Source organism: Squalius cephalus, assembly GCF_949319135.1.
Source record: "Squalius cephalus genome assembly, chromosome: 7".
In the NCBI taxonomy this organism is placed as follows: domain Eukaryota; kingdom Metazoa; phylum Chordata; class Actinopteri; order Cypriniformes; family Leuciscidae; genus Squalius; species Squalius cephalus.
Window position 1 is genome coordinate 28,178,046 of NC_137128.1, and position 12,673 is coordinate 28,190,718.

Here is a 12,673-nt window from a genome sequence, read left to right on the forward strand (position 1 = left end):
GTGTGTTTTTAATATATGAATTTAAAAGAATTTAAAAAAAAATTTTTTTTAGTTCAGTTTGTAAAATGTCATGTGGTGTCACTCACCAAAAATATCTTTCTGAAATTAATAATTCATATTAGATTTTTTTTTTTACGTGAAATGTATTTGTTATTATAAGTAACACAATTATTTGAATACTTTTACTTTATGCTACCACATTATTTTTTTTAATTGATTTTTTTTTTTTAAATGGATTTTTTTCAGAGCCGTGTGAAACCAACATGAATAGAGAGATTTCTTAGTAAACACGTTTTAAACTTTTGCATAGGCGATATTGTGAACAATTTTATATGTCATTGACCCAAGTATTGCAACCTACTTGCTGCCATTTCACTGCCTTTATAATTAGATTTGTACGCAGATGGTACAAGTCCACCTGACCGTGAATATTTATTCGGTTGCAAGTAGGATCCAGTTGTTGTTTTTTTGCGTTGGGTTGACTGATTCAAATGAATTGATATCAGAAATTCAGTTTTTTTGAATTTCAGTGTTAGATCCTTGAAAACATAACATACTCAGTGAGATTCTTTAAACGAAGCAGTGAGTGGACCTTAATCTGCCTTTGCACAGATTTCAACAATTTAGCACAGCCTGCATCCATTATTTTTGCATTTAATCATTTGTCTCAAGTGGGCCTTAGAAGGTCTGGCAGGGGTCTTTGAAGGGCTGATGGGTCTTTGAGCGTAAAGCCCAAAGTATGTCAGTCCTCTACTTCAAAAGTCTTCACACCACTAACTGAGGTGCCTTTTGTTCTTGCCTTCTCCCTGTACTTTCAAAAGAGGATGAGCACTTAGTTTTCACTTTTTCCATTGTGTGGAACAGCCAAGTTATGCAAATTTGTTGGTGTCAGTCTCAGCTCCCCATTAATTGCCTCCGAAGCTTAAATACACATTAGCAAGATAGATTGCCATAGCTCTAAAAAGTACACCATTTAAGCTATACATATTAGTCAACTGCCGTTGTTTAGACTTTAACTTAGTCTTTTTGTTTGTTCTGAGCTTTTATATAGGCTAACTTACTATATCAAAGATTTTTTGAAGGTCACTACATGACTCCAAAAAAATCTAATTGCGATTTTCTGGGTAAAATTTGTAATTTTAAAACAAACAAACAAATTATTAAGAACACCAGGATTTGTTGTGCTTATTTGTAGTGCTGCACAATACAATTTTGTGCTTGTATAAATGTGACTGGTAATTATTATGATTATTATTACTAAATAATACAAATATTAAACACACAATTTATTAAGAAGTAGCCTATCACTATTGTAATAACTCTATTTCATTATAAAATAAAAAGTTTGGACTATTTAATAATACTACTAATAATTTTATTTGATGGAAAACTGCAGGGTGGCCTGTTAACATGCAGGGAGCCTCTATAAATCATTAGAAAGATCTAAGTTTTTATTATAAAATATTATTATACAAAATCTGTAACAGTAATTTCTTTTTTTTTCTTTTTGTCAGGATGTATGCAAAATGTCATTGATATGAAATATGAGAGCATCTTACAAAGTATTATTATTTTCTATTTTTACCCAAAACAGGGTGGTGTCCGCATTGTTGAGTGCTAAACGCTCATGTAATGTATATTTCATTCATACTGGGAGTTGGAGGGTGTCCTTGTGCAAAAAGTCCAAATATGCCTCACAGAAGTAATATTACGCATGTTGTTCCTGGAAATCTCTTATATGGATAAAGGCATCCAGCTATTGCTGTAGCTGAATAAAAAGAAGATAGAAACGCTTTGACTAATGAAACGTGAAGACAATGAACACACGACTGCGACAATATATGGTTTATCGGTAACACTTATTGATGGCAATTAGGTATCATTTTTTTAAACATTAGAATGAATAACTAACATGAACTAACCATGAGCAATACATTTGTTACTGTATTTGTATCTTTATTAACGCTAGTTAATAAAGATACAGCTGTTCATTGTTAGTTCATGTTACTTCACATTGCATAAACTAGCTAATTTTAACAAATAGTCCACTTCTTTTGATTTTAATAATGTATTACATGTTGAAATGTTCATGATAACTATTGAAACCTTATAGTAAAGTGTTACCGGTTTATATGTTTTTCAAGCCATCTCTGGTATTTTTATAAGAACAAAGTATAGGCCTATTTAAAATGCATAGCATTTATCACAGTATTGAATGCTATAAAATATATTTTCTGCTCAATCCATGAAAAGGAAACACATCAGATCACAAAAGGTTATTGGACTAAAACCTTATTAAAAGTTTTTTTAATTTGAAATTCCCCTTAGTTGGACAACAGATTTATAAATGCTTCTTATTAGAAGTTTGAGAAGAAGTTTGGCACGTGTTCATTTTTCAAATGCATGTTACGTGACCCAAACACAGAGCGCTTGCAGTGATGGAGCAACATTTTACTGCAAAACGATCGAGTCGCTCTGATCACAGTGATGAGCTTCAAGAAACACGCTGTGCATATATTTAATAATCACAGATTTTTCGATTTCATAATTGCAGTTGCACTAAGCCAAATTGCGATTTCCTTTTATTTTGATTAATTTTGCAGCCCTAACTCTGGGATATTGTATCTTTGGTCCTAATCTCTCTAGACTTTAAAGTTGTTTCATGACTCAAAGCTTTGACCTCTCTTTGACTTACAAAGTACCATGACTTTGCATATCTTGTGGAAAACATGACTCTTGTTCTTGCGTTTCTCCAGCATATCACCTCTGAAACATCCTGCCTCCCCCTCAAGTAACCGAAGTGAATAGTGCACGGCTGATACGAGCTTGTTAACAGTGAGAAAGAAAACAAAACATGCAAGGAAGCACATCAGAGAGAGTGCAGGGTTTCACAAGAACATCATCTTCCACCTCAAGATCACCGCTGGTGTTTAGCACAATATGTTCTCCGTCATGTGATCGGGGTGGAAGAAATGGCATGTTCGTGCAGTTGCAGATGGCCGCACTCTCTATTATGCTTCATTAGCATCAAGTATTTCCATCCCCATTCTCTGTCAATCATTACTCGCATATGAGAGGCATAAAAATGATTTGGCTACTGAATAATACAAGGACTAGTCATTAGCCAGCCTTACATTTGTACGGCCATCTTGCAGACAGGACCACCTATTTTTTCAGCATTAAAAAGATATTCTTGATGAAATATTGATAGCTCCTTTTTCAAAGCAGGGTTCGGAGGAAGGCATCACATGCTGATCTTAGTGCCCTGGTAGGTGCGCACAATATAAATATCAATGGCTTTCTCCCCCTCTCCCTGCCTACTGGCTGCTTTTTCAATATAGCCTAATGACAGGCCTCTGTTTCCCTGCAGTGGCTGTGCTGATATGGCCCATTAGGCACCGGTTTCTCGCAGGCAGCTGAGTGAACAGATGACTGCAGGAAAATGGTTGGAGGAGAGAGGGGGAAACGGCAGAACTAAAAGGCAAATATGAAAGGCAGAGTAAATAACCAACCTGTCATCCCCTGCTCCCCACCTCCCCAGCCGCCCTCCTCTGGAGGGCAAGAGAGACACGTGAAAGAGCGAGAGAGAAAAAAGAAGCATCTCATTAGTCTTCCTGCTCTCCCTGACTCTGGGACTGACAGTGAACACGTCAGTGCAGCAGCAGACATGCAAACATGCAGTGAGGGGGCTACCCCATCCCCTCCCATCCTCTCGTACTCCAAACATGATTAATGTGCGCAACAGCCGTGGGGCTTTATGTCTGGACCGCTCCTTCCCACACCGCACGTTCTTGAGAGTTCCAGCCCTCCACATCCTCCCCGGGATGCCTGCATCCTAGTTCCTTGCCAGACTTACAGAAGCGTTCTGGAAATGTAATTCGCTATGTCCTCCACAACCAGTGCTGTGGGACCCAGAACTTTGACTTCTGCACCGTTCAGCAGAAATAACAGTTCAGATAATTGGTTTTGGTCTCTCGTAATCCCCAATAGTAAGCTACGACTCCGGTGCAAGAATCAATTGATGGGCTCCTTACATATTGAACGTAAATGCCAGAGCGAATCAAGCTCCGTAACGCGCGTAGTGTGTGGGCAACCTGCGGTTTCCAGGTCATATTCGAACACCTGACTTTGTCGAGGCCCAACGCAAAAGTCATGTGCTGGAAAGAAAACAAAGCGATGAATAGGCTTGGCTCTTGTATAGGCAGAGGGGGGAGAATATGTGCTCTTCAATGGGGGATTGTGGTACTTGTCATGGTGTAACAGGATCAGCGTGCCCTCCACCCTAGAGCGCAGAGGGCAGCCATTGTTATGCTGCAGGAGAAATGCAGCGGGGGCCGCCGACCCGGGCTGAGCTTGTCTTGTGGGGGTGATGTCCTCCGAGCCCTACACCAGAGACAAACGCAGAGGACACTTCTCTTGCTATTATCAAAGGTCACTGGGGAAGACAAATAAAACTTATCAGAGATTAAGAGAAGAGCAGTGAGTAAAGATTTTGATTGTAACATTAATTTTTATCATGTTTGTCATCCTTGAGTAATGCACTTTGCAAGGACATCCGTGATACCCCTTCAGATAAACACGTCCGTCAGTACACCACAGTCACTGCTTAAGCATCCCGAGAGCAACTTCTCGGCCGTCTTTTGATTTTTAAATTCATTTTTTTCCTAGTATAATTTCTCTTCAGAAGGAAGGAACACTAAGCACTTTTTGTGCTGTGGCAGCAGAATAAGGCAGGCGGCGTCAGAAAGTGTAAATCAGCGTTGAAAGCGCACGGCCTTATCTACTGGATAAAACCAGCCTGCAACAATGGCTTTAAAGCACAACTCATGAAAGCTGCAATTAAACACTATCTGATCTGAATCTGTTCGAATGACATTTTTTTTTCTTCTTCTACTTCTTTCTGTATAATGAACGCCCTCCACTTTGGTTGAAAGACAGAACCGTCAGTATAATTGGGAAGTAATCCTGATAGAACCAGACAGAAACTTAATAGTTGCAGCCTAGCAAAGTGTCGAAAGCAGTCCACAGATGATGGTGTTTAACCCGCCAGTGGTAAAGTGCTGTCAGGACTATAGTTTGGATTGGCGGGATGGTTCTGTTCTATGCAAGAACTCTCTGCCCATCCATGCAGCCTAGCATGGATAAGAGCAGGGAGAGCAGCAATAGCCCCCCTTAGGGTAAACTTAACAGAACCAACATAAATGTTATTAATATATTGCAGATATGATTAATTTTCAATGATTTAATGTACAATACGATTCAAGAAAAACGTGTCTGTTTCGAAGAGGAATATCAGAAGGCCAAGTCCTAAATGTACGAGAGGAGAAGCTGGGGATTGAGGAGGGTTATTGGCTCCCGAGTGTAATGCTGCTGATAATACTGAATGAATCTATAGGGGTGCTGTAATATTGTTGGAACATTGTATTCCTATAGGTATATAAGACATGTCGACATGACGTCCTAGACGTGGATCAGCTAAGAGTCAGCAGATTATTTTACTACTTTTAGGGGTGCAATGGATCACAAAACTCTCAGTTCAGATCATATTACGTTTTTGAGTCATGGATCCGATAATTTTTCTGATCAGCAAAAAAAATTGTGTATGGGGCTGGGGGGCAGGGCAAATATAAATTTGCTTTGTATTATTTAAAGAACACTTTGAGTACAATACCACAACAAAAGACACGTGAACAGTCAGTAAAAATAAGAACAAATAGGCCTAAACAAATTACAAACGTAAATAAATATAATAGAACAAAGATACGAATGAAATAAACAGCTTTATAAAAGTTGTTCAGGTGGTGAGAATTAAATAAGTTTTGAGTTTTTGCCTCTTTCACCTCACTTTTAAATCGCTTATGAATGCCGGCCGTGTGCATTTTACTTTCGAATTAGGAGCAATTCGTGGGTGGCAATTGCTTGAATGGTGGGCTCATTATTATTCTTAATGAAAAACACAACAGTAATAACATTACTATATTACCAAATACGCACTTTAACATTTCGCTTTGGAACCAAAATCTTCCACAATCGTCTTTGTATGTATGTGAACACCTGGTTTGTTGTACTTGGGCTTATTTTGATTAACAATATTAAACAAAATAAGAAATCGTACTATTGCAATAACAGTATTTAAGAATAAATATAACAATATACCGATTACCTGTTAACATGCAGGCAGCCTATGACTAAATCATTAGAAAGATCTAAGGATTTATTTTAAAATTTCTTCTCCTTCTCCTTCTCCTTCTCCTTCTCCTTCTCCTTCTCCTTCTCCTTCTCCTTCTCCTTCTCCTTCTCCTTCTCCTTCTCCTTCTCCTTCTCCTTCTCCTTCTCCTTCTGTGACCAATCATTTATTTTTTTTGTCCATGTCTTTAATATGAAATATGAGCCTCTTATGCATCCTCTGTGGGGGAAAAAAAACTGTACATTGGAGAAAAATATATTGATTCTCATATAAATTTCTTTAGAGAGAAGTATTATTTTTCAATTTTTTCCCAAAATAGGATTGAGTGAGCATTACTGAGTGCTAAACGCACGTCTGTTCATTCATACTGAAAGCCAGAGGGCGCCCTCGTGCAGAAACTCCAAATATGCCTCAGAGAAGTAATATAATGATGTTCCAGGAAATTCCTAATTTAGCTAATACATCTGAATGTAGCTGAATAAAAAGATATAAACACTTTTACTGATTAAACAAAACAATAAACACACCACTGCCTCAATATATGGTGTATTTGAGTTCAAGTCTTCTCTGGTTTTTCATAATAGTCTATTTATAATGCAATGCTAATCGACATGGCCTTTATTACTGTAGAATACTATACAATGACAGAGAAGCCACATCATCTCACAAAAGGAAATTTCAAACACTCAGCTGACGATATGAAATGAGTAAAAACATGTTATTAAATGTGTTTTGTCGGACAACAGATACGCTTTGCATTACAAGTTTGGGAAGATTTCTGAAGCATGTCTTTTTCAAATGCACGATTGCACGTTAAGTGACTCAAACTCGCAGTGCTTTCGGAGATGGAGCAGCATTTACTACTGATCACTGAGCCGCTCTTCACGAACACGCTGTGCATATATTTATTCAATTCAAAATTGAAATAATCGCACTAAGCCCAATCGCGATTTCGGTTTAATTTCGATTAATTGTGCAGCCCTACACTTGAATGGTTTAAACTGGCTTAAATTATTAAATTGACGGGACTTAAAAACACATGCGAACTTTCAGTCTATAATGGTTAAACCTTACAATTAATCTGCGAATCACATGCATTTCGAACCGTGGGGCCTAGTCTGTACAGATCACAGATCCATTACGATACATTGCACCCCAAACTACTATTAGAATTGCTATTCATATTCACCCTGGATTTTAAATAAGTGTATTATTGTGCACCACTTTTATTATAAACACTATTCTGAAGCATAAACTCTAAATGATATAATGAGGCTAATACTAGTGGCTCTTTATTTGCGAATCATTTGTTTGCTCTCACCTTCCCTCGTGTTGACTTAAGATATTGACATTGAACCAGTGGTGCAGCATTACCTTCTTTATAAAACTATTACCATTCTAAAGATATTACAGAGTAATGGATTTGTCTTGCTGAATTTTGAGCTAGCCAATCTGGGCCTGTATTGAAGCACCCGGTGCACAATTTGTTTTCATCAGCAGTAAATGGTGGATCATTGTAGCCGTGACGGGAAAGCACAAAGACCAGCTAATGAAAGGCAATGGCTGTGGCCTCGGTCTCATCACCACTCACTGCGCTCATGGATGAAAACAGGTGTCCTCTTGGGGCTGGGGTTTCATTTAAAGAGGGAATTTAAAGGAATATTCATGACAGCTATCTTTATTTGGGTGGGTGAAGGGAGGAAAATAAGTGGGGGAAGAGAGAAAACGGCAGTACCCCACGTCAGTGGGGTAAATCAACCAGTGATTGAAGAGGCCTGTCTGGGATAATTCAGTTTGATTGGACTCTCGGTCTCTCATTACCATTCCAGTTTCAACAAGGAGACGCCCCTCAGTCACCACTCCACCATGCTCATCTCTTTCTGAGGATGACAATACCCTAGTGCAGACGCTGAAATGAGCAGGAGGCCTGGAGTACATGGTTCAGCATTACTATTCTGCTGTGCACAACATTGAGTCCACTTATAACACCTCAGACTTGTTTATTTTGTCAGAGATTGGAAACTTGAACTCTTGTTGTGATGAAAAGCATCAGTTATTAGAGGCTATTTACACAGTTTTGGTTGAGTCATAGTAGCCAAGATCCTGAAAATCTTAGGCACAATCAGATTCAAAAACCTTGTGTTTTAGCCTAGACAATACAGTGATTCATAGCATTTTAAGGTTTGGTGTTTACTTCTATTGCATTAAGGAACCTGGTTTCAATATGCTGCCTGCACAGGAAGTCAAGCTCATAATGCTTGTTCATGTACCGACAACTATTTCCTTTGTGGCATCTTTGTGGCTTGAGCCCACATCATCTTCACCTGTGTCATAGTTTCAAACAATCTGGCCTCTTTTTGTTCCATGTACCCAGTTTAAGGGTTAAGATTATGTTCCGCTGTGAACGCTGTATAGAGACCCCATTTCGCACCTGGCATGTTTGTAGTCACCATTTGCAATCTAACCTGTCATTGCAAATGGTGCAATGGTACTAGCTTGCATTGTCCTTTTAGATGGCAAAGCTAATTCTGCCGTTCTTGGTAAACCGAGGAGGTTAGTGCTACACTTGATTACAAAAGCCCAGTGCTGGGAACTCCCTAAGGGTGAACAGCCATTGGACCATGTCAACGGGACCCTTCAATTGTTCAATCCCACCCTCCACCTCTAGGCACTTTTAATCAATAAAAAGTCTACCGATGCAGATCTTGTATTGCTGGCATAAAAGGGTGATTTATCTTCGCTTGTAGCCCCCTTTGTTAAGTACTAAAATACCTTTAAGGTTACATCATTTACCCAGGATGCTGCAGGCCTTGAAAACTGTCAAATCAAAACCAGCTTGAGTCGAAATAGTGATCCCTCATTCTATTCCTTATTCCTTTTGTGTAGTTCTTGCTTTATTTCACCGTGTTTCAGCATGGCTGGAGTTGAAGGGGTTTCCCTCCTCTCCCTCGGGTACCACAGTCTCTCAGAGTTCAGCCCAATTCGAATAGTGTGTGCATGTGTCATAAACACACCCTGGCTTTGATGTCGATAGATCACCACAATGGACGGCTGCCTCTCAATTCCCCCAGTTGTAAACTTAGAAGCCCCTTAGTGCAACATACTGTCTTTTGGTTGAACTTCAAAGTGTGCAGTTTGCTTCAGTCATGGAATAATGTATCACAATGTGCTGTCCAGATGAATGTGATGCAGACCCATGTGTGCACCTGCATATAGATGTCATTCTTTATTTCAATGCAGGAACTGAAGAGCACTTCTCAGGCTGTTCCAAGCAAGTCTTTATAATCTTTAGCACAAGGGCACCTACACACTAGGGTTGCACTGAATCAGAGAATATGCATTTCCGATTGATTTCAACTAACACTACTCTTTCTATTTCCTCAAAATATTTAGGCTATTTTGCATTCTAGGGATGCACAATACATTAATACCATATTGGACTTTTATGTCAGTATTTAATTTTGCATGTTCATTCTCTCTATTTTTTTTATTTTCTTAAAATGGATAGCCATTTTTCAGATTGTACATTATATTATGTTTTGATGCCTTAATTCACTTTTAAATTCGCATTTAAAATGATTAAATGTAGTTTTTTGTTTCTATTTTGACAAAATAAGATACAACTTTAATTTTGGCCATTTATAATTTATAGATTTGCTTATCTTTGACTTCAGTTGATTGAGGAAGTGCTCTTGTTCACTCTCTGTATTAAATTAAATAATTTTTTGTTGCTTTTCACAAGGAAGGTTTACTTACAAATATTTTAAGGCAGATTTAATTGATTTTCTTATTAATAATCCACACGTGTAATATTATATAATTTTTTTTGCTATAGATACCAAAAAAATGGTATTGAGAACTGTGAAATTTACTGTTACCTATTGAAATGTTGATATTGTGTAACTCTAGTGCAATCCTATCTCATGTGTTCCTATCTATCAAGTGCTCCATCATACCTGGCTGTTCCAGTGTGTAAGCACAGTTAGTACCAGTATCCATGAAACCTTGCTCAGATGCTCAAAATATTTGTCTCATCTCTTCGCTGTGAAATATTATTTGGATTTTGCTCTGTCTGTGCTGATTAGACAGAAAAGCCCCCCTTTCTCTCATCCTTCCATTAATATTTCTTTTCCAAGCCTCCTTCCTTGCATTATTAACAAGCCCTTCCCCAATTAAGATGGATGAGACTGCTCTTGAGGGTATTTGTTCAGGTAAGATCTCTGATTAGCATATCTGATGGATCTGCCTTCATGCGCTGATTAAAACCATCCTCTTTCCCCGGGGCAACTTTAAAGAAAGAAATGCTCAAAAGAGGACCCTCACACATACTGCTAATACAAACCACAACAGACCATGCTACAGTGATGGTTTCATTGCCTGCTAGGCCCGCCCCATACTGTCTCCTTATTACTTTAAGTTTCCTTCAAAGGACAAAACCGGCTTGTCATGCATTCCCTTTATTGTTAGGGCATGAATAACAGGATTAGCCCTAACAGAATTTATGAGGAACATTGCTGAAAGAATCTAAGTTAAGGAATAGTCAAGAAGAGCTGTGTTTGCTTAAATTTGTAAATGTAGCTGATTAACTGAAGCAAGCACTTACAATAAAAATCTATAGGCTTCCTGTTTTAAACATTGAAGCCTAGTCTCAAGGACACGAAAAAGCAGAGCAACGAAGATTCATGCCTGTGACCCTTAGGTACAGAGTCCAACTGGTGTCATGGTCATAACTCATGTGCTGTCCACATAATACAAGCAAGATCAAGAGTAATGAGCTGTGTTGAACATCCTAGCTACAGCACAGATGGAACTTTGCTAGTACATGTCAAACAAAATGGTGTGGAGTGGAGCATGTTGTGGAGGAGTGCGGAGTTTTATTTGCATCAATACAAGGCTTTTTGCTTTTTTTATATTGTTTTTAGTGTTTCAGGCTGTAGCTATGCAAATTTTGTAGACCACTCGCACCTGGATTTCCTGAGCACGCCGGTCTAGTCTCTATCAGGACTGAGGCAGTTGGGAAAATCTAGGGCTGCCTTGTTTTATCAGGTTGTGAGGCCGTGCAGTCTACTTACATCTAAGGTCAGTGAAACCCTGATGATGAGGGGACCGAGAGGAACCTTGTGCTTGCTCTCCGGCACCTGCTCCCAGTTTTGGGAGACAGACTGCACCAGTGTCTGCTGCAGCCAGCTTGGCAGGATCATCAGTAATACTCTATTTTTGTCTTATTCTGCAGCTACGATGGGAAGTGCTTGGATGGGCTTATTTTTGTACATCTGGATCAGCACTTGGGAGAGGGAAAGCTGTAGCATCGCTTGTTGTACTGGTTTGTTGAGGAATATCGATTGTTGACACTGGTGTCATGTTCTTGAATTTTCCAGACATAGGCCTAGTCAAAAAATCTGCTGATGTTTCCATATGAAGTCCAGGTGTGTGGGTGAAGAGTGTGTGGATTCCTTCACTGCCTAATCAGAGAAAATATGCTCCTATCAGAGATGAAGTATATAGCCTATATGGTTGTATTAGCGATGACCTATAGATACGAAATGCAGTTTATAACTTATGGCCAATAACTGATAAATTATTATGCATAATTCATCCATGCATGTTTTTTTTTGTTGTTTTTTTTTTTTTTAAATGTAATCAAAATGTCATAACTCAATATTACGGCGAAATGAAATCTCTAGTGACATGCTGAATATTTAGTTCACTTAAACCTGCCCCTTTCTTACCTCAACTTCAAGCTTGCAATCAGATCTGCTTGGTTCTAGCCATCGGTTGTTGATTGGATAGCTCTAAGTCCCCACCCTACATTTATTTTCTGTTTTGATAATTCATTGTACATCACAATGCGTAAGCAAATTTCTGCCGCTACTTCTGTTAATGTTCCTTAGGCTCCTGTAGATATTATTTGATCCAGGCACTGTGGCTCTTTCTCTAGAGAGTCTCAATGGACCTCTATCCACTGTCTGATAATAGAATTGCCGTCACCCCTGGAAGAGACTTCAGGCCTGGTTCCTACATCTCCTCCCTCAGCTCCCTACTCTCGCTCTTTTTTTTTTTCTTCTTTTCTTTACTCCATCCTCTATTGTAATACTGGAGTTTGGCTCTGTGCCCAGTTTTCTCCATTGATGTCTTCCTCCCTCCCCCCTCTCGCTGTCCCTTCGTCTCTGTGAAGTCCACACACTCCGCTCTTTGTGGCTGCGGCAAAGGAGGCAGCGTGCCCGTGGAATTCATGTTACACATTCCACTGGATACCCCTCCTCTGCCTCACGCACACTGAAACCCTCCTGTTGCCACCCAGTGCTGTGCCAGTTGTGTGTGTGGGCATTATGTTTGGCGCGTGGCCCTAGATGGGGTGTCCTGCCACCCCTCACCCCCTGCCTGATTTCACCGGGCCTTAGCAGATTCCTCCTGCTGGCTCGGGACCCCTGTTTTTAAGAGCCACATTGCTGGATTGACTGCTTCCTTTCCAGCTTGTCACTCTGA

At 39.3% G+C, this 12,673-nt stretch overlaps 1 protein-coding gene across 1 annotated transcript in view; it reads left to right on the forward strand.

The window, feature by feature from the left end:
- The window catches only part of zswim5 (zinc finger, SWIM-type containing 5), a 46,248-nt gene that overhangs the window by 6,381 nt on the left and 27,194 nt on the right, over nt 1-12,673 (forward strand). The gene's annotated exons all lie outside the window — the stretch shown is intronic.